General features: G+C 41.5%; 1 protein-coding gene across 5 annotated transcripts in view; it reads right to left on the reverse strand.

Moving 5' to 3' along the window:
• Nucleotides 1-27,891, reverse strand: part of MAPKAPK2 (MAPK activated protein kinase 2) — a 767,506-nt gene that overhangs the window by 368,830 nt on the left and 370,785 nt on the right. The window lies entirely within an intron of this gene.

Raw genomic sequence — 27,891 nt, forward strand, 5'->3', positions numbered from 1 at the left:
AAAGAAACCAGCTATATGATTTACACATGAAAGACAAGATACCGTATATACTTGAGTATAAGCCGAGTTTTTCAGTACGATTTTTCGTGCTGAAAACACCCCCCTCGGCTTATACTCGAGTGAACTCTCCGCCCTCAGTGGTCTTCAACCTGCGGACCTTCAGATGTTTCAAAACTACAACTCCCAGCAAGCCCGGGCAGCCATCGGCTTTCCGGGCTTGCTGGGAGTTGTAGTTTTGAAACCTCTGGAGGTCCGCAGGTTGAAGACCACTGCGGCCTTCGCCATCATCCAGCCCCCCCTCTCACCCCCTTTAGTTCTGTACTCACCTCCGCTCGGTGGGACGTTAGGGTGCGCTGGTCCGGTGCTGCAGGACTGTCCGGTGGGGAGGTCGTCCAGTGGGATAATGGTTCCGGGCTGCCATCTTCACCTCTTCTCCGTGCTTCGGGCCCGGCCCCCGAATAGTCACGTTGCCTTGACGATGACGCAGATGGACGTTCATTACCAACGTCCCTCTGCGTCATCGTCAAGGCAACGCCTCTATTCCGGGCCCGAAGCGCGGAGAAGAGGCCCCCCGGTGAAGATGGCAGCCCGGAACCACTATCCCACCGGATGACCTCCCCACCGGACAGTCCTGCAGCACCGGACCAGCGCACCCTAACGTCCCGCCGAGCGGAGGTGAGTACAGAACTAAAGGGGGTGAGGGGGGGGGGCTGGATGATGTCGAAGGCCGCAGTGGTCTTCAACCTGCGGACCTCCAGAGGTTTCAAAACTACAACTCCCAGCTGGGAGTTGTAGTTTTGAAACATTTGGAGGTCCGCAGGTTGAAGACCACTGTATCAGACATTGACAAGCGGTGATGATGAAGGGGGGGGGCTGATGACATGTGGGGATGATGACAAGGGGATGATGAAGGGGGGTGTGGGGTGATGACAAGGGGATGATGAAGGGGGGGTGGGGTTATGACAAGGGGATGATGAAGGGGTGTGTGGGATGATGACAGGGGGATGATGACAAGGGGATGATGGAGGGAGGGGTGGGATGATGTCAAGGGGATGATGAAGGGGGTGTGGAATGATGACAAGGGGATGATGAAGGGGGGAGGGGATGATGACAAGGGGATGATGAAGGGAGGGGTGGGATGATGTCAAGGGGATGATGAAGGGGGGTGTGGAATGATGACAAGGGGATGATGAAGGGGGGTGTGGGATGATGACAAGGGGATGATGAAGGGGGGTGTGGGATGATGACAAGGGCATGATGACAGGCGGTGATGATGAAGGGGGGATGATGACAGGCAGTGATGATGAAGGGGGGAAGATGACAGGCGGTGATGATGATGAGGGTGTTAATGACGGGGGTCTGGATGATGACAGGGGGATGATGTATTTCCCACCTAGGCTTATACTCAAGTCAATAACTTTTCCTGGGATTTTGGGGTAAAATTAGGGGCCTCGGCTTATATTCGGGTCGGCTTATACTCGAGTATATACGGTAGTATTTTGTCTTCTGGCTCTTGTTCCTTTTTCTTTTATATATGCATTTTTCTGCTGGTGGCCTGCACTTATATTTTACCCACCAGTCCATGGTTCAGTCCAGTGTTTGCTTACAGCAGCTAGGACTCTGTCTGCTGATTGGTTGATTTAACACACATCTATCTAACTCTGGAGTTATCTAAGCAATAAAAAGGAATATGTATTAAAATCTGCCCATAGGGAAAGATGCTGAGTGGCCCATAGCAACCAATCAGATTGCTTCTTTCAATTTTTAAAAGGCCTCTGAAAAAAGAAAGAAGCAAACTGATTGGTTGCTATGGGCAACTCATCAACTTTTCCTTTGGACAGGTTTTGATAAATCTCCTCCATGGTCTTTGGTGGTACGCTGTGCATTAGTGGTGTAACTCTCACTAATGTCAACATTAAGGGTAGGGTCACACTTAAGGGATCCGCAGTGTGTTTTACACTGGCATCCACGGTTACCAAACTTATAGTGTGCCTCCAGCAGTTAGAACTAACCCGAATGCCCCTCAGCCTGCTCACAGCGGCAATACTCCTCTCTGAGCAGACACGCATGAGGCTTGCACAACACCGCTTGTAGTCAGACATCGCAGAGCAGCCGCGATGTCTGAGTACATTGCGCATGCGTGCAGCGACTCATAGTGTACACAGACTTCGTGGCTACTCGCTAATTTTTGAGAGCTGTAACTTTTTTTTATTTTCATACCTACAATTTTGTGTGATGGCAAATTTTTTCCATGAAGAGTTGACATTCCTAGTGGTGTCATTTTGGTGTACATTGGACATTTTGATCACTTTTACTGTTTTTTTTACAGAGGCGGCATTGGCACGGTTTTTATTTTATATTTTGAGCACAGGGAAACATAAGACCCTGTGCCCAAATGGAGGCCTCCTCCTCCCCTTATAGCCTTCCTTTCCATCTCCATAAGTGGTGTCTTTACTAATTTTTTACGGTAATTCTTGCTAATAGCAGTATATTGGAACTGTGTGGGGTCTTGTTTTTTTGCAGGATAGGTAGCGGTTTTGAATAGTACTAATTTTGGGTATATCTGACATTTTGATCACATTTTATGAAATTTTGGAGGAGGCATTACCCAAAATCTGTAATTTTGGCAAGATTATTATTATTATTTTTTACGGTGTTCACCATACATTATCAATAACATGATAATTTCATTCTTCAGGTCGGTACGATTATGGCGATACCTAATATATGTACATTATTTGATGGTTTATTACTTTTGCACTGTCAAAAAAAACTATTTTTGATTAAAATTCTTGTTAGTGCATCGCTACTTTTTGAGAGCTGTATTCTTTTCAAATTTTTACACCGACAATGTTGTGTGGTGGCAATTTTTTCCCATGAAGAGTTGACATTCTTAGTGGTTCCATTTAGCAGTACGTGGGACATATTGTTCACTATTTATTTTTGTTTTACACAGGCAGCATTGGCACAGTTTTTATTTAATATTCTGAACACAGGGAAACATAAAACCCTGTGCCCAAATGAAGGCCTCCTCCTCCCCTTATAGCCTTCCTTATCATCTCCATAATTGGTGTCTTTACCAATTCTTTTCTGTAATTCTTGCTAATAGCAGTATATTGAAATGTGTGGGGTCTTGTTTTTTGCATGATAGTTAGCATTTTTGAATAGTACAAATTTTTGGTATATCTGACATTTTGATCACATTTAATGAAATTTTAAGTGAGGAGGCATTACCCCAAATCAGTAATTTTGGCAAAAGTATTATCATTTTTACGTTGTTCACCGTGCATTATCAATAACATGCAGGTCGGTACGATTATGGCCATACCTCATTTATGTACTTCATTTGATGGTTTATTACTTTTACAATATCAAAAAAATATTTTTGGTTAAAAAAAAATCTTGTTAGTATATCTCTACTTTTTGAGAGCAGTATTCTTTTTTATTTTTTATACTGACAATGTTGTGAGATGGCAAATTTTTTCCATAAGGAGTTGACATTCTTAGTGGTACCATTTATGAGTATATAGGACATTTTGATCACTTTTTATTTTAGTTTTTCAGAGGCGGAATTGGCACAGTTTTTATTTAATATGTTGAACACAGGGAAATATAAGACCCTGTGCCCAAAATGTTGCCTCCTCCCCTTATAGCCTTCCTTTCCAGCTCCATAATTGGTGTCTTTACCAATTCTTTGCTGTAATTCTTGCTAGTAGCAGTATATTGGAACTGTGTGGGGTCTTGTTTTTTGCAGGATAGGTAGCGGTTTTGAATAGTACTACCTATAAATAGTATTTAAATATAGGGAAGGGGGGAGAGGGGGGGTGCTCTGCATTTACCTATAGGGAAGGGGGGAGAGGGAGGGGGGGCTCTGCATTTACCTATAGGGAAGGGGGGGAGAGGGGGGTGCTCTGGATTTACCTAAATGGAAGGGGGAGAGGGAGGGGGGTGCTCTGCATTTACCTATAGGGAAGGGGGAGAGGGGGGTGCTCTGCATTTACCTAAAGGAAAGGGGGGAGAGGGGGGTGCTCTGCATTTACCTATAGGGAAGGGGGTGCACTGCATATACCTATAGGGAAGGGGGAGACCACTGGCGTACAGAGAATTCCATCGCCGGCTGTCCGGGAATGCTGGGAGTTGTAGTTTTGCAACATCTGGAGGTCTGCAGGTTGGAGACCACTGGCGTACTGTATAGAGTTCCAGCGCCCGGCGGCCCCCAACAAAGAGGAGGAGGGCAGTGCTTGACATATGTGAGTAGTACCCAGCTGGGCTGATCATTAATTGGGGGAAGCAGAACAGTGCTGGCGGGTAACACAGGATTAGTTCCCCGATGTGGGGACAGCGCTGTGCTAGGCTGATAATACATTGCCGAGGGGGAGGGGCCCAACCGGTATTGCGGTATGGGGGAAAACTCATATGGTGCAGCCCAAAAAATTTGGTATTCGGTATTAACCAGTATACCGCCCAGCCCTAGATATACCTATGGGAAAGAGGGGGGGTGTAGCTCTGCATATAACTATGGGGAAGAGGGGGTGGGGGGGTTAGCTCTGCATTTACCTATGGGAAAGAGGGGGGGTGTAACTCTGCATATACCTATGGGAAAGAGGGGGGTGTAGCGTAGCTCTGCATATACCTATGGGAAAGAAAGGGGGGTGTAACTCTGCATATACTTATGGGAAAGAGGGGGGGTGTAACTCTGCATATACCTATGGGAAAGATGGGGTTACCTGGCTACCTACCTACCTGCCCTTTTACTATGCAGGACACCAAGGAGGGCATTATTACAGTTTGTGGGCCTATAGATGGGAAGATTGTGTAGAGGAGGGCACTGAATATATGCAGAGTCTGACATGTTTTTCCTGCAGATGTTAAGAGATCTACATGGCGTTCGCTGATCAGAACGCCGCTGATCAGAAAAGACGTAATTGTGAGTCCCAAAATGTAACTGTAATCGCTTATATGGTATACACATCCTGTATACAGCTGATATCTACCGCCATATGGTCCTGTATATAATCACTTATATTGTATACAGATCCTTTATAGAATACTGGTCTGTATATAGTGGTTTTATTCAGTACAGTATTGCGGTATTATCCAGTTATTGTGTGGTGGTATATATTTACTCCTTGTATACCAGTATTATTGGTCATGGAAATTTACCTACGTTAAAATGTTTCTTATATATATATAAATTTTAGTTTATTGTGTGTGGGATTTGGGTGGAATAGGAGCATGGCAGAAGATTGACGAGCTGCAGAGCCTAGCAGGGGCCCTTGCCTTTTTTGGTCCGGGGCCCCCGAGTGTTGTCAGTCCGCTCCTGGGGGGAGGGGAGTGAGGGGGTGTAATTAAGGGGGGGTGGGTGTGTGTGTGTGTGGGGGGGGGTGCCAAACAAAAGGTCCGCCCCTGGTGCCAAATGCTCTAGGTACGCCCCTGGACAGAGAACCAAAGAGAAACTGAAAAGGGCAGGAGCTGTGTCCCCAAATGGATCCTTCGAAAAAGAGATTTTACGGTAAGTAATAAAAAATCTCCTTTTCTGTATCGGCTCCATTGGGGGACACAGACCATGGGACCTACCAAAGCCGTCCCTTGGGTGGGCAGATAAGCAGTCAGGCAGACGGCTGTTCCACTGCCGCCTGCAGCACTTTATGGCCCAGACTAGAATCAGCCGATGCGAAGGTATGAACCCGCTAGAACCTCAAGAAAGTGTGCAAAGACGACCAGGTAGTCCCCTTGCACATCTGCGATGCCGAGGCTTTGTTCTGGAGAGACCAGGATGCCCCAACAGAACGGGTAGAATGAGCCACAACCCTTAAGGGAGGACTCTTCCCCCTACGGCGAAAGGCTTCCGAAATGGTAGACCGAATCCACAGAGAAATGGTGGCCTTGGAAGCAGGTTGTCCCTTACGACGACCTTCCGTAAGGACGAAAAAGGAATTGCACTGACGAAACGAAGAAGTGATAGAGAGGTAGGACCTAACAGCCCGAACCACATCCAGCTTGTGGAGTAAACGCTCCTTAGGATGAGAAGGAGCAGTACAAAAAGACGGAAGGACAATGTCCTCTTGAGACAGAAGGCCGAAACAACCTTAGGCAAAAATGAAGGATCTGGCCGGAAGACAACCTTGTCCTGGTGGATCACTAAAAATGGAGAAGAGCAGGAGAGAGCTGTCAATTCAGACACCCTCCGAATGGAGGTGATAGCAACAAGAAACGCCACTTTCCAAGAAAGCAGGCGTAGGGACACCTCTCTAAGGGGCTCAAAGAGTTCACCTTGGAGGACACCCAGAACCAGATTCAAGTCCCAAGGCAGAGAAAGTGACCGATAAGGAGAGGCAGCATGCGCCACTCCTTGAAGGAAGGTCCGTACATGAGAATTAGAAGCCAGAAAATGCTGGAAAAGAATAGAAAGGGCCGAAACCTGACCCTTTAGGGAATTGAGAGACAACCCCAGTTCCAATCCCGACTGCAAGAAAGAGAGAAGACGAGGAACAGAAAAAGTAACAGGAGACAAGACCTGAGCTTCACACCAACGAAAATAAGACCGCCAGGTACGGTGGTAAATTTTCGCCGAGGAGGGCTCACGAGCCCTGAGCATGGTGCGAATGACTTGGGAAGAGAAACCGTGGGCTTTCAACACCGCTGTCTCAACCGCCACACCGTCAAATGCAGCGACTGTAAATTGGGGTGGCAAAGCGGACCCTGAGAGAGCAGGTCCAGACGAAGTGGAAGGCGTAGCGGAGCGTCGTCCAGGAGCCTGACCACGTCGGCGTACCACGACCTTAAGGGCCAATCTGGAGCTACCAGTATGGCGGGAACGTCCTCAGCTTTGAGCTTCCTCAGAACCCTGGGAAGAAGCGGAAGGGGAAGGAACAGATAGGGCAGAGCAAACCCCGCCCAAGGAATCACTAGGGCGTCCACGGCTAGAGCCAGGGGGTCCCGGGACTTTGACACAAATGGAAGGATCTTCCGATTGTGCCTAGACGCGAAGAGGTCCACGTCTGGAATGCCCCAGAGGTCGCAGATCTGCCCAGATGAGAATCTTTGTCACCTCAGCTATGGCTGCCGAGCTTTGCTATTTATGTACGCTACGGCCGTGGCATTGTCCGACTGGAAGTGGACAGGGCGGGACTGAAGCAGGGACTCCCAATGAAGAAGACAAAGAAGAATCGCCCTCAGTTCCAAGATGTTTAGCGGAAGAAGGGCTTCCTGGGGAGACCAGAGGCCTTGAACCGTCCAGTCCCTGAACACACCGCCCCAGCCCGACAGACTGGCATCCATTGTAACTACCTGCCAGTGGAGGGGAAAAAATGATCGCCCCTGAAGAAGAAGGGGGAGCGGAGCCACCAGAGCAGAGACTGACGGATCCGACGAGGGAGAGCAATCTTGTAATCGAGAGACAGAGGAGACCTGTCCCATCGAGAGAGAGAATCACCAGTTGAAGGGGCAGTAAAGAAACTGGGCAAAGGGTACGGCCTTCATGGCCGCTACCATCCGACCCAAGACTTCCACGCAAATGTGGACGGAAACTGGGACCAGGACCCGAAGGGAGCGGACTCCTGACAGGAATGTCAGACGTTTGTCCGGCGGAAGGCAAATCTGGGCAGAGGCCGTGTTGAATTGAAGTCCCAAGAGGATGAGAGACTGGGTGGGAGAGAGGACAGACTTGTCCCGGTCGACCAGGTAAGGGATGACTGAGACTCCTCTCGACCGCAACAGGGCAATGAACACTGGGGCAATGATTTTGGTAAAGACCCGAGGAGCAGTGGCCAGACCGAAGGGGAGGGCTACGAATTGAAAATGCCCCTGCGGAACTGCAAAGCGGAGGTACCGATGATGGCCGGGAAATATTGGAACATGGAGGTAGGCATCTTTGATGTCCACCGAAGAAAGAAACTCCCCTTGTTCCATGGATGCCACTGCCGAATGGAGAGAGTCCATTTGGAAGTGGCGGATGAGAAGATGACGGTTGAGACGCTTGAGGTCCAGGACTGTCCGGACAGAACCGCCCTTCTTGGGGACCACAAAAAGATTGGAATAGAAACCCTGAAAACGTTCCCCTGGAGGAATGGGGGCAATAACTCCCTGGAGAAGGAGAGACTGGAGAGCCTCCCAAAATTGCTTCGCCAGAGAAGGAGACCGGGGGGGCCCGGGACTGAAAAAAACGATCCCATGGGAGGGAGGCAAATTCGATTAGGTATCCGTTGGATACCACGTCCCTGACCCAAGAGTCCTGAATGTGTGTGGTCCAGATGTCTCAAAAAAGTAAGAGACGACCTCCCACCCGAGAAAAATCTGCGGGTGGGGGCTTCACTTCATGCGGAAGTGGGTTTGCGGTTGCCCGATTTGGCCGCAAAATGGCCGGAACGGTTGGTGTACGACTTCCAAGACGGACACGCCCGGAACAAGGGAGCCTTCTTGTCCCGCGAAGGCGCCTGCCCAGACCCCTTATTGGGGCCAAAAGTCTGAAAGGACTGGAAGGAAGAGGACTTCCTCTGGGAAGTAGAGCGAGCCTTATTTTCAGGCAACAAGGAACTCTCACCCCCCGTCGCCTCAGAGATAATCTCGTCAAGGCGCTTGCCAAAAAGACGGGCACCAGTAAAAGGAAGCTCGGTGAAAGATCTTTTGGAGGCGGCATCCGCATCCCAAGCCTTAAGCCACATGAAACGGCGGAGGGCCGCTAGTTGACCCACAGGAAAGGCAGCACAACGGCTGACTGCATGGAAGCTGTGCACAGAAAGTCCCCAGCTTTAGAGCATTGGAGAACCAAAGCAGACAGATCCTCTGGGGGGGATCCTGCCTGGATACCCTGACGGAGTTTTGAGCAACACATCGATAGGGCCTTGGACACCCATGCCGAGGCGAAGGTGAGAAGCAGAGAAGAGCCTGCTGCTTCAGAGGCAAAGTTCGCTAAGGACTCCATCTTCTTGTCCGTCGAATCCTTGAAAGCAGCCGCATCTGCTAGTGGCAGTGTAGTAGCCTTAGAGAGGCGGGAAATTGGTGGATCCACCGAGGGAGGGGAAACCACCTTAGAGACAAGGTCCTTGTCGAATGGGTAACACACTAGAACCTTCTTAATTCCCGGGAACCTCTTGTCCGGATGTTTCCATGCAGATTCCAGAAGGGTGTCAAATTCAGCGTGAGAGCTGAACCTTTAAGGTGCTGGTTTAGCATGATGAAAGGAAACTTCAGGAGTCACGTCCGAAGATCCTGGGTCCTCTAAGTGAAAGGTGTCTCTTATGGCCACAACCAATGAGTTCACCGTTTCAACTGCATCCGAGCGGTCCTCTGAGTCAGATGCCGATTCGGAAGCCTCATCCACCAGTTCACCAGGAGAATGTGAATGAGTGGAGGCAGCCCTGGAGGGGGGCGACCCTGACCGGTACGCGGCTCTGGCGAGGCAGAGCGGCGACTCCGGGAACGTCCTCTGGAGGAGCAACATTTGTGACCAGATGATACGGGGGGGCGGGACCCACGAGGGGAGCACCCACGTCTACCTGAAGACTCAATGGAAGGGTCAGAAGAGGCACCCCTAGTACGCTTGTGAGAGCGTGAAGTATGTGGAGAAGAGGAGCACAGAGCAGATCTCTTCATGGCAGACACCATGTCCCGGGAGGCCTCAGATACCAAACGGGAGACTTGAGTCAAGTCAGCCATATACTGGGATAGCAAGAAAAAGGCAAAAGTTGGGCCGTTGGTGGCGCTGGTCCTGATGAAAAGAAAGCTCTGTAGACCCTTCTCAGTGTCTAAATGTGGTTTTATTAGCACAGAAAGCTTTCTGTGCTAATAAAACCACATTTAGACACTGAGAAGGGTCTACAGAGCTTTCTTTTCATCAGGACCAGCGCCACCAACGGCCCAACTTTTGCCTTTTTCTTGTTATTTACACTGCTGGGACATCACCTTTGCTCCAGAGGACCGTGGCTGCAGACCTGAGACATCACCTAAGGCTATCACAGATGTTGTGCTCTCAGCACAACGAAAATAGGTGAGTGTTACAATTAACTTGTTTTCATCTCACCTATAAACATCCTTCACTAGGGGCGCATATCCCTGTTTTTTTCTTCTACTTTCTATATATACTGGGATAGGGAAGAAACCCAGGCTGTAGGGGCGGCCGAATCCACCAGAACTGAAAGAGCATCCAGGGGTACCAGGGGGTCTGGGGGAGCAGTGGAGCAGGCAAAGCAAGTGAGTTCAGCAGAACCAGGCATTTTAGAATTACTGCTCTTACAGACAAAATGGTAAACTAATGCTCCAGTTGTCTGTTTAGAGGGAGGCACAGTTCTGGGTACGGACATAATGAAAAAAGAACTCTCTCACCCGAGTCTGTGTCCCCTGTGGCTGCTGCTGTGAGGAGAACTCCGCTCTGTGTTGATAGAGAGGGAGAAACAGGCCAGTCAATAGCCAGAGAGGGGCGTGCCTGGAGCAGAGGCACTGTCTGATTGGCCCCTGACACCTAAAATCGCGCGCACGGTGCTGATTGGAGGACAATTCGCGCCTCCAGTAAGCTCCGGCGGCCCTGTGGGCGGAGCTATAGCGCCCCGGCGGCCAAAATGCCTATGAAGAAGAAATAGTAATGGCGCACGCTCCTAACTCCGCATATGCGCCCGCGGGGGAGTGATCGGGCGAGACACATATTCGCCGGCAGCAGACTGCTGTCGAAAGCGAAAGTAAGTCAGTGCTTCATAGTAAAAAACACACACACACATGCGTGCATAAGAATAAAATGAGCCATTCATTCCAAACATGCCACTGCTCACCCCAGAAATAAGGATAAAGCCCCTAGCACAGGCCAGCCCCATAGACCCTGAAAGGTGGGCCAAAAACTGAGGGTCTTCAGAGGTTGCAAGTCAGCACCTAAGGGAGAAAGGGATATATACTCACCTCAGTCAGAAGAACTTACCTAATGGAGTCTTCTGTGAGGTCTTCAGTCAGCTTTCTGTCACCTGCATCACACCGAGCTACCATGTGCGAGCGAGGCGAGCAGGGAAATAGGGGGACCCGGACCCATGAGGTACAACCCCAGGTGCTGACCGTTGGCGAGAGGGGATTAACAGCGCATATACGCAATGTTTGTGCCCCTTCAATTGCAATGGGGAAACAGTGAGCCGCAGTTCCTGAGTCCCCACCTGAAAACATGAAAGAAAAAGGAATAAAAAACTAACACATCCCTAACTAGGAAAATAATAAAACAGAAGACCTGGTCTGGAGAATTCCAGACCATGTCCACCTCCTTTAGACACTAAGCTAAAACTGATTAGCGCAGGGACCGGAGGTGGTTATATCCTGCTGGAAGGAGCCAACTTTTTTGTTGCCACAGTGTCATACCTCCTAGAGACAGCAGCATACACCCATGGTCTGTGTCCACCAATGGAACCGATAAAGAAAATCTTGTTAGTGCATCGCTACTTTTTGAGAGCTGTATTCTTTTTAATTTTTTAAATCCAAAAATGTTGTGTGATGGCAAACTTTTTCCATGAAGAGTTGGCATTCTTAGTGGTACCATTTTGGAGTACATGGTACAATTTGATCACTTTTTATTTTAGTTTTACAGAGGTGCCATTGGCACAGTTTATATTTAATATGATGAACACAGGGAAATATAAGACCCTGTGCCCAAATGGGGGCCTCCTCCTCCCCTTATAGCCTTCCTTTCCATCTCCATAATTGGTGTCTTTGCCAATTCTTTGCTCTAATTCTTGCTAATAGCAGTATATTAAAACAGTTTGGGGTCTTTTTTTTTGCAGGAGGGGTAGCGGTTTTGAATAGTACTATTTTTGGGTATATCTGACATTTTGATCACATTTTATGACATTTTTAGTGAGGAGGTATTACCCAAAATCAGTAATTTTGACAAGATTATTATTATTACTTTTTACATTGTTCACCGTGCATTATCAATAACATGATCATTTCATTCTGCAGGTCGGCACGATTATGGCAATTCCTCATTTATGTACTTTATTGGATGGTTTATTACTTTTATACTATAAAAATCTATTTTTGATTAAAAAAAAATATTGTTAGTGCATCGCTACTTTTTGAGAGCTGTATTATTTTATTTTTTATACCGACAATGTTATGTGATGGCAAATTCATTCCAAGAAGAGTTGACATTCTTAGTGGTACCATTTTGGAGTACATGGGACATTTTGATCACTTTTTATTTTAGTTTTACAGAGGCGGCATTGGCACCGTTTTCATTTAATATTCTGAGCACAGGGAAACATATGACCCTGTGCCCAAATGGAGGCCTCCTCCTCCCCTTATAGCCTTCCTTTCCATCTCCATAATTGGTGTCTTTACCAATTCTTTGCTCTAATTCTTGCTAATAGCAGCATATTGGAACTGTGTAGGGTCTTGTTTTTTGCAGGATATGTAGCGGTTTTGAATAGTACAAATTTTAGGTATATCTGACATTTTGATCACATTTCATGACATTTTTTGTGAGAAGGCATTACCCAAAATCAGTCATTTTGGCAAGATTATTATTATTATTTTTACGGTGTTCACCGTGCATTATCAATAACGTGATCATTTTATCCTGCACCTCAGTACGATCATGGCGATACCTCATTCATGTACTTCATTTGATGGTTTATTACTTTTACACTATAAAAACTATTTTTGATTAAAAAATAATTGTGTGAGCATCGCTACTTTTTGAGAGCTGTATATGTTTTTTATTTTAATACCAACAATGTTATTTGATGGCAAATTTGTTCCATGAAGAGTTTGCATTCTTAGTGGTACCATTTTGGAGTACATGGGACATTTTGATCACTTTTTATTTTAGTTTTACAGAGACGGCAATGGCTAGGTTTTTATTTAATATTTTGGGCCTGTGCCCAAATGGAGGCGTCTTCCTACCCTTATAGCCTATCTTTCCATCTCCATACTTACTGTCTTTACCAATTCTCTGTTGTAATTCTTGCCAATAGCAGTACTTGTGTGATGACAATTTTTTTTCCAAGAAAAGTTGACGTTCGTAGTGGTACCATTTTGGAGTACGTGGGTCATTTTGATCACTTTTTATTTTAGTTCTACAGAGGTGGCATTTGCACAGTTTTTATTTAATATTTGGGCACAGGGAAACATAAGACCCTGTGCCCAAATGGAGGCCTCCTCCTCCCCTTATCTCCATAATTGGTGTCTTTGCCAATTCTCTGCTGTAATTCTTGCTAATAACAGTACTTTTGTGACAACAATTTTTTTTCCATGAAGAGTTGACATTCGTAGTGGTACCATTTTGGAGTACATGGGACATTTTGATCACTTTTTATTTTAGTTTAACAGAGACGGCATTTGCACAGTTTTCATTTAATATTTGAGCACAGGAAAACATAAGACCCTGTGCCCAAATGGAGGCCTCCTCCTCCCCTTATTGCCTTCCTTTCCATCTTCATAATGGCTGTCTTTACCAATTCTCTGTTGTAATTTTTGCTAATAGCAGTACTTTTGTGATGACAATTTTTTTTCCATGAAGGGTTGACATTCGTAGTGGTACCATTTTGGAGTACATGGGACATTTTGATCACTTTTTTTGATTTTACAAAGGTGGCATTTGCATAGTTTTTATTTAATATTTGAGCACAGGGAAACATAATACCCTGTGCCCAATTGAAGGCCTCCTCCTCCCCTTATAGCCTTCCTTTCCATCTCCATAATTGTTGTTCTTACCAATTCTCTGTTGTAATTTTTGCTAATAGCAGTACTTTTGTGATGACATTTTTTTTTCCATGAAGAGTTGACATTCGTAGTGGTACCATTTTGGAGTACATGGGACATTTTGATCACTTTTTATTTTAGTTTTACAGAGGTGGCATTTGCACAGTTTTTATTTAATATTTGAGCACAGGGAAACATAAGACCCTGTGCCCAATTGAAGGCCTCCTCCTCCCCTTATAGCCTTCCTTTCCATCTCCATAATTGTTGTTTTTACCAATTCTCTGTTGTAATTTTTGCTAATAACAGTACTTTTGTGATAACAATTTTTTTTCCATGAAGAGTTGACATTCGTAGTGGTACCATTTTGGAGTACATGGGACATTTTGATCACTTTTTATTTTAGTTTAACAGAGGCGGCATTTGCACAGTTTTCATTTAATATTTGAGCACAGGAAAACATAAGACCCTGTGCCCAAATGGAGGCCTCCTCCTCCCCTTATTGCCTTCCTTTCCATCTTCATAATGGCTGTGTTTACCAATTCTCTGTTGTAATTTTTGCTAATAGCAGTACTTTTGTGATAACAATTTTTTTTCCATGAAGGGTTGACATTCGTAGTGGTACCATTTTGGAGTACATGGGACATTTTGATCACTTTTTTTTAGTTTTACAAAGGTGGCATTTGCATAGTTTTTATTTAATATTTGAGCACAGGGAAACATAAGACCCTGTGCACAATTGAAGGCCTCCTCCTCCCCTTATAGCCTTCCTTTCCATCTACATAATTGTTGTTTTTACCAATTCTCTGTTGTAATTTTTGCTAATAGCAGTACTTTTGTGATGACAATTTTTTTTCCATGAAGAGTTGACATTCGTAGTGGTACCATTTTGGAGTACATGGGACAGTTTGATCACTTTTTATTTTAGTTTAAGAGAGGCGGCATTTGCACAGTTTTTATTTAATATTTGAGCACAGGAAAACATAGGACCCTGTGCCCAAATGGAGGCCTCCTCCTCCCCTTATAGCCTTCCTTTCCATCTCCATAATGGCTGTCTTTACCAATTCTCTGTTGTAATTTTTGCTAATAGCAGTACTTTTGTGATGACAATTTTTTTTCCATGAAGAGTTGACATTCGTAGTGGTACAATTTTGGAGTACATGGGACATTTTGATCACTTTTTATTTAAGTTTTACAGAGGTGGCATTTGCATAGTTTTTATTTAATATTTGAGCACAGGGAAACATAAGACCCTGTGCCCAAATGGAGGCCTCCTCCTCCCCTTATAACCTTAATTTTCATCTACATTATTGGTGTCTTTGCCAATTCTCTGCTGTAATTCTTGCAAATAGCAGTATATTGAAACTGTGTGGGATCTTATTTTTTGCAGGATAGGTAGCGGTTTTGAAAAGTACTATTTTTTGGTATATCTGACATTTTGATCACATTTTATGACTTTTTAGTGAGGAGTATTTGCCAAAATCAGTAATTTTGGCAAGATTATTATTATTACTTTTTACGTTGTTCACCGTGCATTATCAATAACATGATAATTTCGTTCTGCAGGTCGGCACAATTATGGTGATACCTCATTCATGTACTTTATTGGATGGTTTATTACTTTTACACTATAAAAACTTTTTTTGATTAATAAAAATTGTTGGTGCATCGCTACTTTTTGAGAGCTGTATTTTTTTTTATTTTAATACCAACAATGTTTTTTGATGGCAAATTTGTTCCATGAAGAGTTGGCATTCTTAGTGGTACCATTTTGGAGTACATGGGACATTTTGATCACTTTTTATTTTAGTTTTACAGAGGCGACAATGGCTAGGTTTTTATTTAATATTTTGGGACTGTGCTCAAATGGAGGCCTCCTCCTCCACTTATAGCCTTCCTTTCCATCTCCATAATTTCTGTCTTTACCAATTGTCTGTTGTAATTCTTGCTAATAGCAGTATTTGTGTGATGCCATTTTTTTTTTCTATGAAGAGTTAACATTCATAGTGGTACCATTTTGGAGTACAGAACACATTTTGATCACTTTTTATTTTAGTTTAACAGAGGCGGCATTTGCACAGTTTTTATTTAATATTTGAGCACAAGAAAACATAAGACCCTGTGCCCAAATGGAGGCCTCCTCCTCCCCTTATAGCCTTCCTTTCCATCTCCACAATTGTTGTTTTTACCAATTCTCTGTTTTAATTCTTGCTAATAGCAGTACTTGTGTGATGACAATTATTTTTTCCATGAAGAGTTGACGTTCGTAATGGTACCATTTTGGAGTAAATGGCTCATTTTGATCAATTTTTATTTTAGTTTTACAGAGGCGGCATTTGCACAGTTTTTATTTAATAGTTGAGCACAGGCAAACATAAGACCCTGTGCCAAAATGGAGGCCTCCTCCTCCCCTTATAACCTTCCTTTCCATCTCCATAATTGGTGTCTTTGCCAATTCTCTGCTGTAATTCTTGCTAATAGCAGTATATTGAAACTGTGTGGCGTCTTATTTTTTTGCAGGATAGGTAGCGGTTTTGAAAAGTACTATTTTTGGGTATATCTGAAATTTTGATCACATTTTATGACTTTTTAGTGAGGAGTATTTGCCAAAATCAGTAATTTTGGCAAGATTATCATTATTACTTTTTACGTTGTTCACCATGCATTATCAATAACATGATAATTTTGTTCTGCAGGTTGGCACAATTATGGTGATACCTCCTTCATGTAATATATTGGATGGTTTATTACTTTTACACTATAAAAACTATTTTTGATTAAAAAAATAGTTTGTGCCTCGCTACTTTTTGAGAGCTGTATTTTTTTATTTTAATACCAACAATGTTGTTTGATGGCAAATTTGTTCCATGAAGAGTTCGTATTCTTAGTGGTACGATTTTGAAATACATGGGACATTTTGATCACTTTTTATTTTAGTTTAACAGAGGCGGCATTTGCACAGTTTTTATTTAATATTTGAGCACAGGAAAACAAAAGACCCTGTGCCCAAATGGAGGCCTCCTCCTCCCCTTATAGCCTTCCTTTCCATCTCCATAATGGCTGTCTTTACCAATTCTCTGTTGTAATTTTTGCTAATAGCAGTACTTTTGTGATGACAATTTTTTTTCCATGAAGAGTTGACATTCGTAGTGGTACCATTTTGGAGTAAATTGGACATTTTGATCACTTTTTATTTTAGTTTTACAGAGGTGGCATTTGCACAGTTTTTATTTAATATTTGAGCACAGGGAAACATAAGACCCTGTGCCCAATTGAAGGCCTCCTCCTCCCCTTATAGCCTTCCTTTCCATCTCCATAATTGTTGTTTTTACCAATTCTCTGTTGTAATTCTTGCTAATAGCAGTACTTGTGTGATGCCATTTCTTTTTTCCATGAAGAGTTGACTTTCGTAGTGGTACCATTTTGGAGTACATGGGACATTTTGATCACTTTCTATTTTAGTTTAACAGAGGCGGCATTTGCACAATTTTTATTTAATTTTTGAGCACAGGGAAACATAAGACCCTGTGCCCAAATGGAGGCCTCCTCCTGCCCTTATAGCCTTCCTTTCCATCTCCATATTTGCTGTCTTTACCAATTCTCTGCGGTAATTCTTGCTAATAGCAATACTTGTGTGATGCCATTTTTTTTTCCATGAAGAGTTGACATTCGTAGTGGTACCATTTTGGAGTACATGGGACATTTTGATCACTTTTTATTTTAGTTTAACAGAGGCGGCATTTGCACAGTTTCTATTTAATATTTGAGCACAGGAAAACATAAGACCCTGTGCCCAAATGGAGGCCTCCTCCTCCCCTTATAGCCTTCCTTTCCATCTCCATAATGGCTGTCTTTACCAATTCTCTGTTGTAATTTTTGCTAATAGCAGTACTTTTATGATGACAATTTTTTTTCCATGAAGAGTTGACATTCGTAGTGGTACAATTTTGGAGTACATGGGACATTTTGATCACTTTTTATTTAAGTTTTACAGAGGTGGCATTTGCATAGTTTTTATTTAATATTTGAGCACAGGGAAACATAAGACCCTGTGCCCAATTGAAGGCCTCCTCCTCCCCTTATAGCCTTCCTTTCCATCTCCATAATTGTTATTTTTACCAATTCTCTGTTGTAATTTTTGCTAATAGCAGTACTTTTGTGATGACAATTTTTTTTCCATGAAGAGTTGACATTCGTAGTGGTACCATTTTGGAGTACATGGGACATTTTGATCACTTTTTATTTTAGTTTTACAGAGGTGGCATTTGCACAGTTTTTATTTAATATTTGAGCACAGGGAAACATAAGACCCTGTGCCCAATTGAAGGCCTCCTCCTCCCCTTATAGCCTTCCTTTCCATCTCCATAATTGTTGTTTTTACCAATTCTCTGTTGTAATTTTTGCTAATAGCAGTACTTTTGTGATGACAATTTTTTTCCCATGAAGAGTTGACATTCGTAGTGATACCATTTTGGAGTACATGGGACATTTTGATCACTTTTTATTTTAGTTTAACAGAGGTGGCATTTGCACAGTTTTTATTTAATATTTGAGCACAGGAAAACATAAGACCCTGTGCCCAAATGGAGGCCTCCTCCTCCCCTTATAGCCTTCCTTTCCATCTCCATAATGGCTGTCTTTACCAATTCTCTGTTGTAATTTTTGCTAATAGCAGTACTTTTTTGATGACAATTTTTTTTCCATGAAGAGTTGACATTCGTAGTGGTACAATTTTGGAGTACATGGGACATTTTGATCACTTTTTATTTTAGTTTTACAGAGGTGGCATTTGCACAGTTTATATTTAATATTTGAGCACAGGGAAACATAAGACCCTGTGCCCAAATGGATGCCTCCTCCTCCCCTTATAACCTTCCTTTCCATCTCTATAATTGGTGTCTTTGCCAATTCTCTGCTGTAATTCTTGCAAATAGCAGTATATTGTAACTGTGTGGGGTCTTATTTTTTGCAGGATAGGTAGCGGTTTTTAATAGTACTATTTTTGGGTACATCTGACATATTGATCACATTTTATGACTTTTTAGTGAGGAGTATTTGCCAAAATCAGTAATTTTGGCAAGATTATTATTATTACTTTTTACGTTGTTCACCGTGCATTATCAATAACATGATAATTTTGTTCTGCAGGTCGGTACAATCATGGTGATACCTCATTCATGTACTTTATTGGATGGTTTATTACTTTTACACTATAAAAACTATTTTTGATTAATAAAAATTGTTGGTGCATCGCTACTTTTTGAGAGCTGTATTTTTTAATTTTAATACCAACAATGTTGTTTGATGGCAAATTTGTTCCATAAAGAGTTGGCATTCTTAGTGGTACCATTTTGAAGTACATGGGACATTTTGATCACTTTTTATTTTAGTTTTACAGAGGCGACAATGGCTAGGTTTTTTTTTTATATTTTGGGACTGTGCCCAAATGGAGGCCTCCTCCTCCCCTTATAGCCTTCCTTTCCATCTCCATAATTTCTGTCTTTACCAATTGTCTGTTGTAATTCTTACTAATAGCAGTATTTGTGTTGCCATTTTTTTTTCCATGAAAAGTTGACATTCGTAGTGGTACCATTTTGGAGTACATAGGACATTTTGATCACTTTTTATTTTAGTTTAACAGAGGCGGCATTTGCACAGTTTTTATTTAATATTTGAGCACAGGGAAACATAAGACCCTGTGCCCAATTGAAGGCCTCCTCCTCCCCTTATAGCCTTCCTTTCCATCTCCATAATTGTTGTTTTTACCAATTCTCTGTTGTAATTCTTGCTAATAGCAGTACTTGTGTGATGCCATTTTTTTTTTCCATGAAGAGTTGACTTTCGTAGTGGTACCATTTTGGAGTACATGGGACATTTTGATCACTTTCTATTTTAGTTTAACAGAGGCGGCATTTGCACAATTTTTATTTAATTTTTGAGCACAGGGAAACATAAGACCCTGTGCCCAAATGGAGGCCTCCTCCTGCCCTTATAGCCTTCCTTTCCATCTCCATATTTGCTGTCTTTACCAATTCTCTGCGGTAATTCTTGCTAATAGCAATACTTGTGTGATGCCATTTTTTTTTCCATGAAGAGTTGACATTCGTAGTGGTACCATTTTGGAGTACATGGGACATTTTGATCACTTTTTATTTTAGTTTAACAGAGGCGGCATTTGCACAGTTTCTATTTAATATTTGAGCACAGGAAAACATAAGACCCTGTGCCCAAATGGAGGCCTCCTCCTCCCCTTATAGCCTTCCTTTCCATCTCCATAATGGCTGTCTTTACCAATTCTCTGTTGTAATTTTTGCTAATAGCAGTACTTTTATGATGACAATTTTTTTTCCATGAAGAGTTGACATTCGTAGTGGTACAATTTTGGAGTACATGGGACATTTTGATCACTTTTTATTTAAGTTTTACAGAGGTGGCATTTGCATAGTTTTTATTTAATATTTGAGCACAGGGAAACCTAAGACCCTGTGCCCAATTGAAGGCCTCCTCCTCCCCTTATAGCCTTCCTTTCCATCTCCATAATTGTTATTTTTACCAATTCTCTGTTGTAATTTTTGCTAATAGCAGTACTTTTGTGATGACAATTTTTTTTCCATGAAGAGTTGACATTCGTAGTGGTACCATTTTGGAGTACATGGGACATTTTGATCACTTTTTATTTTAGTTTTACAGAGGTGGCATTTGCACAGTTTTTATTTAATATTTGAGCACAGGGAAACATAAGACCCTGTGCCCAATTGAAGGCCTCCTCCTCCCCTTATAGCCTTCCTTTCCATCTCCATAATTGTTGTTTTTACCAATTCTCTGTTGTAATTTTTGCTAATAGCAGTACTTTTGTGATGACAATTTTTTTCCCATGAAGAGTTGACATTCGTAGTGATACCATTTTGGAGTACATGGGACATTTTGATCACTTTTTATTTTAGTTTAACAGAGGTGGCATTTGCACAGTTTTTATTTAATATTTGAGCACAGGAAAACATAAGACCCTGTGCCCAAATGGAGGCCTCCTCCTCCCCTTATAGCCTTCCTTTCCATCTCTATAATTGGTGTCTTTGCCAATTCTCTGCTGTAATTCTTGCAAATAGCAGTATATTGTAACTGTGTGGGGTCTTATTTTTTGCAGGATAGGTAGCGGTTTTTAATAGTACTATTTTTGGGTACATCTGACATATTGATCACATTTTATGACTTTTTAGTGAGGAGTATTTGCCAAAATCAGTAATTTTGGCAAGATTATTATTATTACTTTTTACGTTGTTCACCGTGCATTATCAATAACATGATAATTTTGTTCTGCAGGTCGGTACAATTATGGTGATACCTCATTCATGTACTTTATTGGATGGTTTATTACTTTTACACTATAAAAACTATTTTTGATTAATAAAAATTGTTGGTGCATCGCTACTTTTTGAGAGCTGTATTTTTTAATTTTAATACCAACAATGTTGTTTGATGGCAAATTTGTTCCATAAAGAGTTGGCATTCTTAGTGGTACCATTTTGAAGTACATGGGACATTTTGATCACTTTTTATTTTAGTTTTACAGAGGCGACAATGGCTAGGTTTTTTTTTTATATTTTGGGACTGTGCCCAAATGGAGGCCTCCTCCTCCCCTTATAGCCTTCCTTTCCATCTCCATAATTTCTGTCTTTACCAATTGTCTGTTGTAATTCTTACTAATAGCAGTATTTGTGTTGCCATTTTTTTTTCCATGAAAAGTTGACATTCGTAGTGGTACCATTTTGGAGTACATAGGACATTTTGATCACTTTTTATTTTAGTTTAACAGAGGCGGCATTTGCACAGTTTTTATTTAATATTTGAGCACAGGGAAACATAAGACCCTGTGCCCAATTGAAGGCCTCCTCCTCCCCTTATAGCCTTCCTTTCCATCTCCATAATTGTTGTTCTTACCAATTCTCTGTTGTAATTTTTGCTAATAGCAGTTTGCACAGTTTTTATTTAATATTTGAGCACAAGAAAACATAAGACCCTGTGCCCAAATGGAGGCCTCCTCCTCCCCTTATAGCCTTCCTTTCCATCTCCACAATTGTTGTTTTTACCAATTCTCTGTTTTAATTCTTGCTAATAGCAGTACTTGTGTGATGACAATTATTTTTTCCATGAAGAGTTGACGTTCGTAGTGGTACCATTTTGGAGTAAATGGCTCATTTTGATCAATTTTTATTTTAGTTTTACAGAGGCGGCATTTGCACAGTTTTTATTTAATATTTGAGCACAGGCAAACATAAGACCCTGTGCCCAATTGAAGGCCTCCTCCTCCCCTTATAGCCTTCCTTTCCATCTCCATAATTGTTGTTTTTACCAATTCTCTGTTGTAATTTTTGCTAATAACAGTACTTTTGTGATAACAATTTCTTTTCCATGAAGAATTGACATTCGTAGTGGTACCATTTTGGAGTACATGGGACATTTTGATCACTAATTTTTTTTAGTTTTACAGAGGTGGCATTTGCACAGTTTTTATTTAATATTTGAGCACAGGGAAACATAAGACCCTGTGCTCAATTGAAGACCTCCTTCTCCCCTTATAGCCTTCCTTTCCATCTCCATAATTGTTGTTTTTACCAATTCTCTGTTGTAATTTTTGCTAATAGCAGTACTTTTGTGATGACATTTTTTTTTCCATGAAGAGTTGACATTCGTAGTGGTACCATTTTGGAGTACATGGGACATTTTGATCACTTTTTATTTTAGTTTAACAGAACCGGCACTTGCACAGTTTTTATTTAATATTTGAGCACAGGAAAACATAAGACCCTGTGCCCAAATGGAGGCCTTCTCCTCCCCTTATAGCCTTTCTTTCCATCTCCATAATGGCTGTCTTTACCAATTCTCTGTTGTAATTTTTGCTAATAACAGTACTTTTGTGATGACAATTTTTTTTCCATGAAAGGTTGACATTCGTAGTGGTACCATTTTGGAGTACACGGGACATTTTGATCACTATTTTTTTAGTTTTACAGAGGTGGCATTTGCACAGTTTTTATTTAATATTTGAGCACAGGGAAACATAAGACCCTGTGCCCAATTGAAGACCTCCTCCTCCCCTTATAGCCTTCCTTTCCATCTCCATAATTGTTGTTTTTACCAATTCTCTGTCGTAATTTTTGCTAATAGCAGTACTTGTGTGATGCCATTTTTTTCCATGAAGAGTTGACATTCGTAGTGGTACCATTTTGGAGTACATGGGACATTTTGATCACTTTTTATTTTAGTTTAACAGAGGCGGCATTTGCACAGTTTTTATTTAATATTTGAGCACAGGAAAACATAAGACCCTATGCCCAAATGGAGGCCTCCTACTCCCCTTATAGCCTTCCTTTCCATCTCCATAATGGCTGTCTTTACCAATTCTCTGTTGTAATTTTTGCTAATAGCAGTACTTTTGTGATGACAATTTTTTTTCCATGAAGGGTTGACATTCGTAGTGGTACCATTTTGGAGTACATGGGACATTTTGATCACTTTTCATTTAAGTTTTACAGAGGTGGCATTTGCATAGTTTTTATTTAATATTTGAGCACAGGGAAACATAAGACCCTGTGCCCAATTGAAGGCCTCCTCCTCCCCTTATAGCCTTCCTTTCCATCTCCATGGTGGCTGTCTTTACCAATTCTCTGTTGTAATTTTTGCTAATAGCAGTACTTTTGTGATGACTATTTTTTTTCCATGAAGATATGACATTCGTAGTGGTACCATTTTGGAGTACATTGGACATTTTGATCACTATTTTTTTAGTTTTACAGAGGCGGCATTTGCACAGTTTTTATTTAATATTTGAGCACAGGGAAACATAAGACCCTGTGCCCAATTGAAGACCTCCTTCTCCCCTTATAGCCTTCCTTTCCATCTCCATAATTGTTGTTTTTACCAATTCTCTGTTGTAATTTTTGCTAATAGCAGTACTTTTGTGATAACAATTTCTTTTCCATGAAGAATTGACATTCGTAGTGGTACCATTTTGGAGTACATGGGACATTTTGATCACTAATTTTTTTTAGTTTTACAGAGGTGGCATTTGCACAGTTTTTATTTAATATTTGAGCACAGGGAAACATAAGACCCTGTGCTAAATTGAAGACCTCCTTCTCCCCTTATAGCCTTCCTTTCCATCTCCATAATTGTTGTTTTTACCAATTCTCTGTTGTAATTTTTGCTAATAGCAGTACTTTTGTGATGACATTTTTTTTTCCATGAAGAGTTGACATTCGTAGTGGTACCATTTTGGAGTACATGGGACATTTTGATCACTTTTTATTTTAGTTTAACAGAACCGGCACTTGCACAGTTTTTATTTAATATTTGAGCACAGGAAAACATAAGACCCTGTGCCCAAATGGAGGCCTTCTCCTCCCCTTATAGCCTTTCTTTCCATCTCCATAATGGCTGTCTTTACCAATTCTCTGTTGTAATTTTTGCTAATAACAGTACTTTTGTGATAACAATTTTTTTTCCATGAAGAGTTGACATTCGTAGTGGTACCATTTTGGAGTACATGGGACATTTTGATCACTTTTTATTTTAGTTTAACAGAGGCAGCATTTGCACAGTTTTTATTTAATATTTGAGCACAGGAAAACATAAGACCCTGTGCCCAAATGGAGGCCTCCTCCTCCCCTTATAGCCTTCCTTTCCATCTCCATAATGGCTGTCTTTACCAATTCTCTGTTGTAATTTTTGCTAATAGCAGTACTTTTGTGATGACAATTTTTTTTCCATGAAAGGTTGACATTCGTAGTGGTACCATTTTGGAGTACACGGGACATTTTGATCACTATTTTTTTAGTTTTACAGAGGTGGCATTTGCACAGTTTTTATTTAATATTTGAGCACAGGGAAACATAAGACCCTGTGCCCAATTGAAGACCTCCTCCTCCCCTTATAGCCTTCCTTTCCATCTCCATAATTGTTGTTTTTACCAATTCTCTGTCGTAATTTTTGCTAATAGCAGTACTTGTGTGATGCCATTTTTTTCCATGAAGAGTTGACATTCGTAGTGGTACCATTTTGGAGTACATGGGACATTTTGATCACTTTTTATTTTAGTTTAACAGAGGCGGCATTTGCACAGTTTTTATTTAATATTTGAGCACAGGAAAACATAAAACCCTATGCCCAAATGGAGGCCTCCTACTCCCCTTATAGCCTTCCTTTCCATCTCCATAATGGCTGTCTTTACCAATTCTCTGTTGTAATTTTTGCTAATAGCAGTACTTTTGTGATGACAATTTTTTTTCCATGAAGGGTTGACATTCGTAGTGGTACCATTTTGGAGTACATGGGACATTTTGATCACTTTTCATTTAAGTTTTACAGAGGTGGCATTTGCATAGTTTTTATTTAATATTTGAGCACAGGGAAACATAAGACCCTGTGCCCAATTGAAGGCCTCCTCCTCCCCTTATAGCCTTCCTTTCCATCTCCATGGTGGCTGTCTTTACCAATTCTCTGTTGTAATTTTTGCTAATAGCAGTACTTTTGTGATGACTATTTTTTTTTCCATGAAGATATGACATTCGTAGTGGTACCATTTTGGAGTACATGGGACATTTTGATCACTATTTTTTTAGTTTTACAGAGGCGGCATTTGCACAGTTTTTATTTAATATTTGAGCACAGGGAAACATAAGACCCTGTGCCCAATTGAAGACCTCCTTCTCCCCTTATAGCCTTCCTTTCCATCTCCATAATTGTTGTTTTTACCAATTCTCTGTTGTAATTTTTGCTAATAGCAGTACTTTTGTGATGACAATTTTTTTTCCATGAAGAGTTGACATTCGTAGTGGTACCATTTTGGAGTACATGGGACATTTTGATCACTTTTTATTTTAGTTTAACAGAGGCGGCACTTGCACAGTTTTTATTTAATATTTGAGCACAGGAAAACATAAGACCCTGTGCCCAAATGGAGGCCTCCTCCTCCCCTTATAGCCTTCCTTTCCATCTCCATAATGGCTGTCTTTACCAATTTTCTGTTGTAATTTTTGCTAATAGCTGTACTTTTGTGATGACAATTTTTTTTCCATGAAGAGTTGACATTCGTAGTGGTACCATTTTGGAGTACATGGGACATTTTGATCACTTTTTATTTTAGTTTAACAGAGGCGGCATTTGCACAGTTTTTATTTAATATTTGAGCACAGGAAAACATAAGACCCTGTGCCCAAATGGAGGCCTCCTCACCCCCTTATAGCCTTCCTTTCCATCTCCATAATGGCTGTCTTTACCAATTCTCTGTTGTAATTTTTGATAATAGCAGTACTTTTGTGATGACAATTTTTTTTCCATGAAGAGTTGACATTCGTAGTGGTACAATTTTGGAGTACATGGGACATTTTGATCACTTTTTATTTAAGTTTTACAGAGGTGGCATTTGCATAGTTTTTATTTAATATTTGAACACAGGGAAACATAAGACCCTGTGCCCAATTGAAGGCCTCCTCCTCCCCTTATAGCCTTCCTTTCCATCTCCATAATTGTTATTTTTACCAATTCTCTGTTGTAATTTTTGCTAATAGCAGTACTTTTGTGATGACAAATTTTTTTCCATGAAGAGTTGACATTCGTAGTGGTACCATTTTGGAGTACATGGGACATTTTGATCACTTTTTATTTTAGTTTTTCAGAGGTGGCATTTGCACAGTTTTTATTTAATATTTGAGCACAGGGAAACATAAGACCCTGTGCCCAATTGAAGGCCTCCTCCTCCCCTTATAGCCTTCCTTTCCATCTCCATGATGGCTGCCTTTACCAATTCTCTGTTGTAATTTTTGCTAATAGCAGTACTTTTGTGATGACAATTTTTTTTCCATGAAGAGTTGACATTCGTAGTGGTACCATTTTGGAGTACATGGGACATTTTGATCACTATTTTTTTAGTTTTACAGAGGCGGCATTTGCACAGTTTTTATTTAATATTTGAGCACAGGGAAACATAAGACCCTGTGCCCAATTGAAGACCTCCTTCTCCCCTTATAGCCTTCCTTTCCATCTCCATAATTGTTGTTTTTACCAATTCTCTTTTGTAATTTTTGCTAATAGCAGTACTTTTGTGATGACAATTTGTTTTCCATGAAGAGTTGACATTCGTAGTGGTACAATTTTGGAGTACATGGGACATTTTGATCACTTTTCATTTAAGTTTTACAGAGGTGGCATTTGCATAGTTTTTATTTAATATTTGAGCACAGGGAAACATAAGACCCTCTGCCCAATTGAAGGCCTCCTCCTCCCCTTATAGCCTTCCTTTCCATCTCCATAGTTGTTATTTTTATCAATTCTCTGTTGTAATTTTTGGCTAATAGCAGTACTTTTGTGATGACAATTTTTTTTCCATGAAGAGTTGACATTCGTAGTGGTACCATTTTGGAGTACATGGGACATTTTGATCACTTTTTATTTTAGTTTTACAGAGGTGGCATTTGCACAGTTTTTATTTAATATTTGAGCACAGGGAAACATAAGACGCTGTGCCCAATTGAAGGCCTCCTCCTCCCCTTATAGCCTTCCTTTCCATCTCCATAATTGTTGTTTTTACCAATTCTCTGTTGTAATTTTTGCTAATAACAGTACTTTTGTGATAAAAAAAAATTTTCCATGAAGAGTTGACATTCGTAGTGGTACCATTTTGGAGTACATGGGACATTTTGATCACAATTTTTTTAGTTTTACAGAGGTGGCATTTGCACAGTTTTTATTTAATATTTGAGCACAGGGAAACATAAGACCCTGTGCCCAATTGAAGACCTCCTCCTCCCCTTATAGCCTTCCTTTCCATCTCCATAATTGTTGTTTTTTACCAATTCTCTGTTGTAATTTTTGCTAATAGCAGTACTTTTGTGATGACAATTTTTTTTCCATGAAGAGTTGACATTCGTAGTGGTACAATTTTGGAGTACATGGGACATTTTGATCACTTTTCATTTAAGTTTTACAGAGGTGGCATTTGCATAGTTTTTATTTAATATTTGAGCACAGGGAAACATAAGACCCTGTGCCCAATTGAAGGCCTCCTCCTCCCCTTATAGCCTTCCTTTCCATCTCCATGATGGCTGTCTTTACCAATTCTCTGTTGTAATTTTTGCTAATAGCAGTACTTTTGTGATGACAATTTTTTTTCCATGAAGAGTTGACATTCGTAGTGGTACCATTTTGGAGTACATGGGACATTTTGAT

This window comes from Hyla sarda, chromosome 2, assembly GCF_029499605.1.
Source record: "Hyla sarda isolate aHylSar1 chromosome 2, aHylSar1.hap1, whole genome shotgun sequence".
Lineage (NCBI taxonomy): Eukaryota > Metazoa > Chordata > Amphibia > Anura > Hylidae > Hyla > Hyla sarda.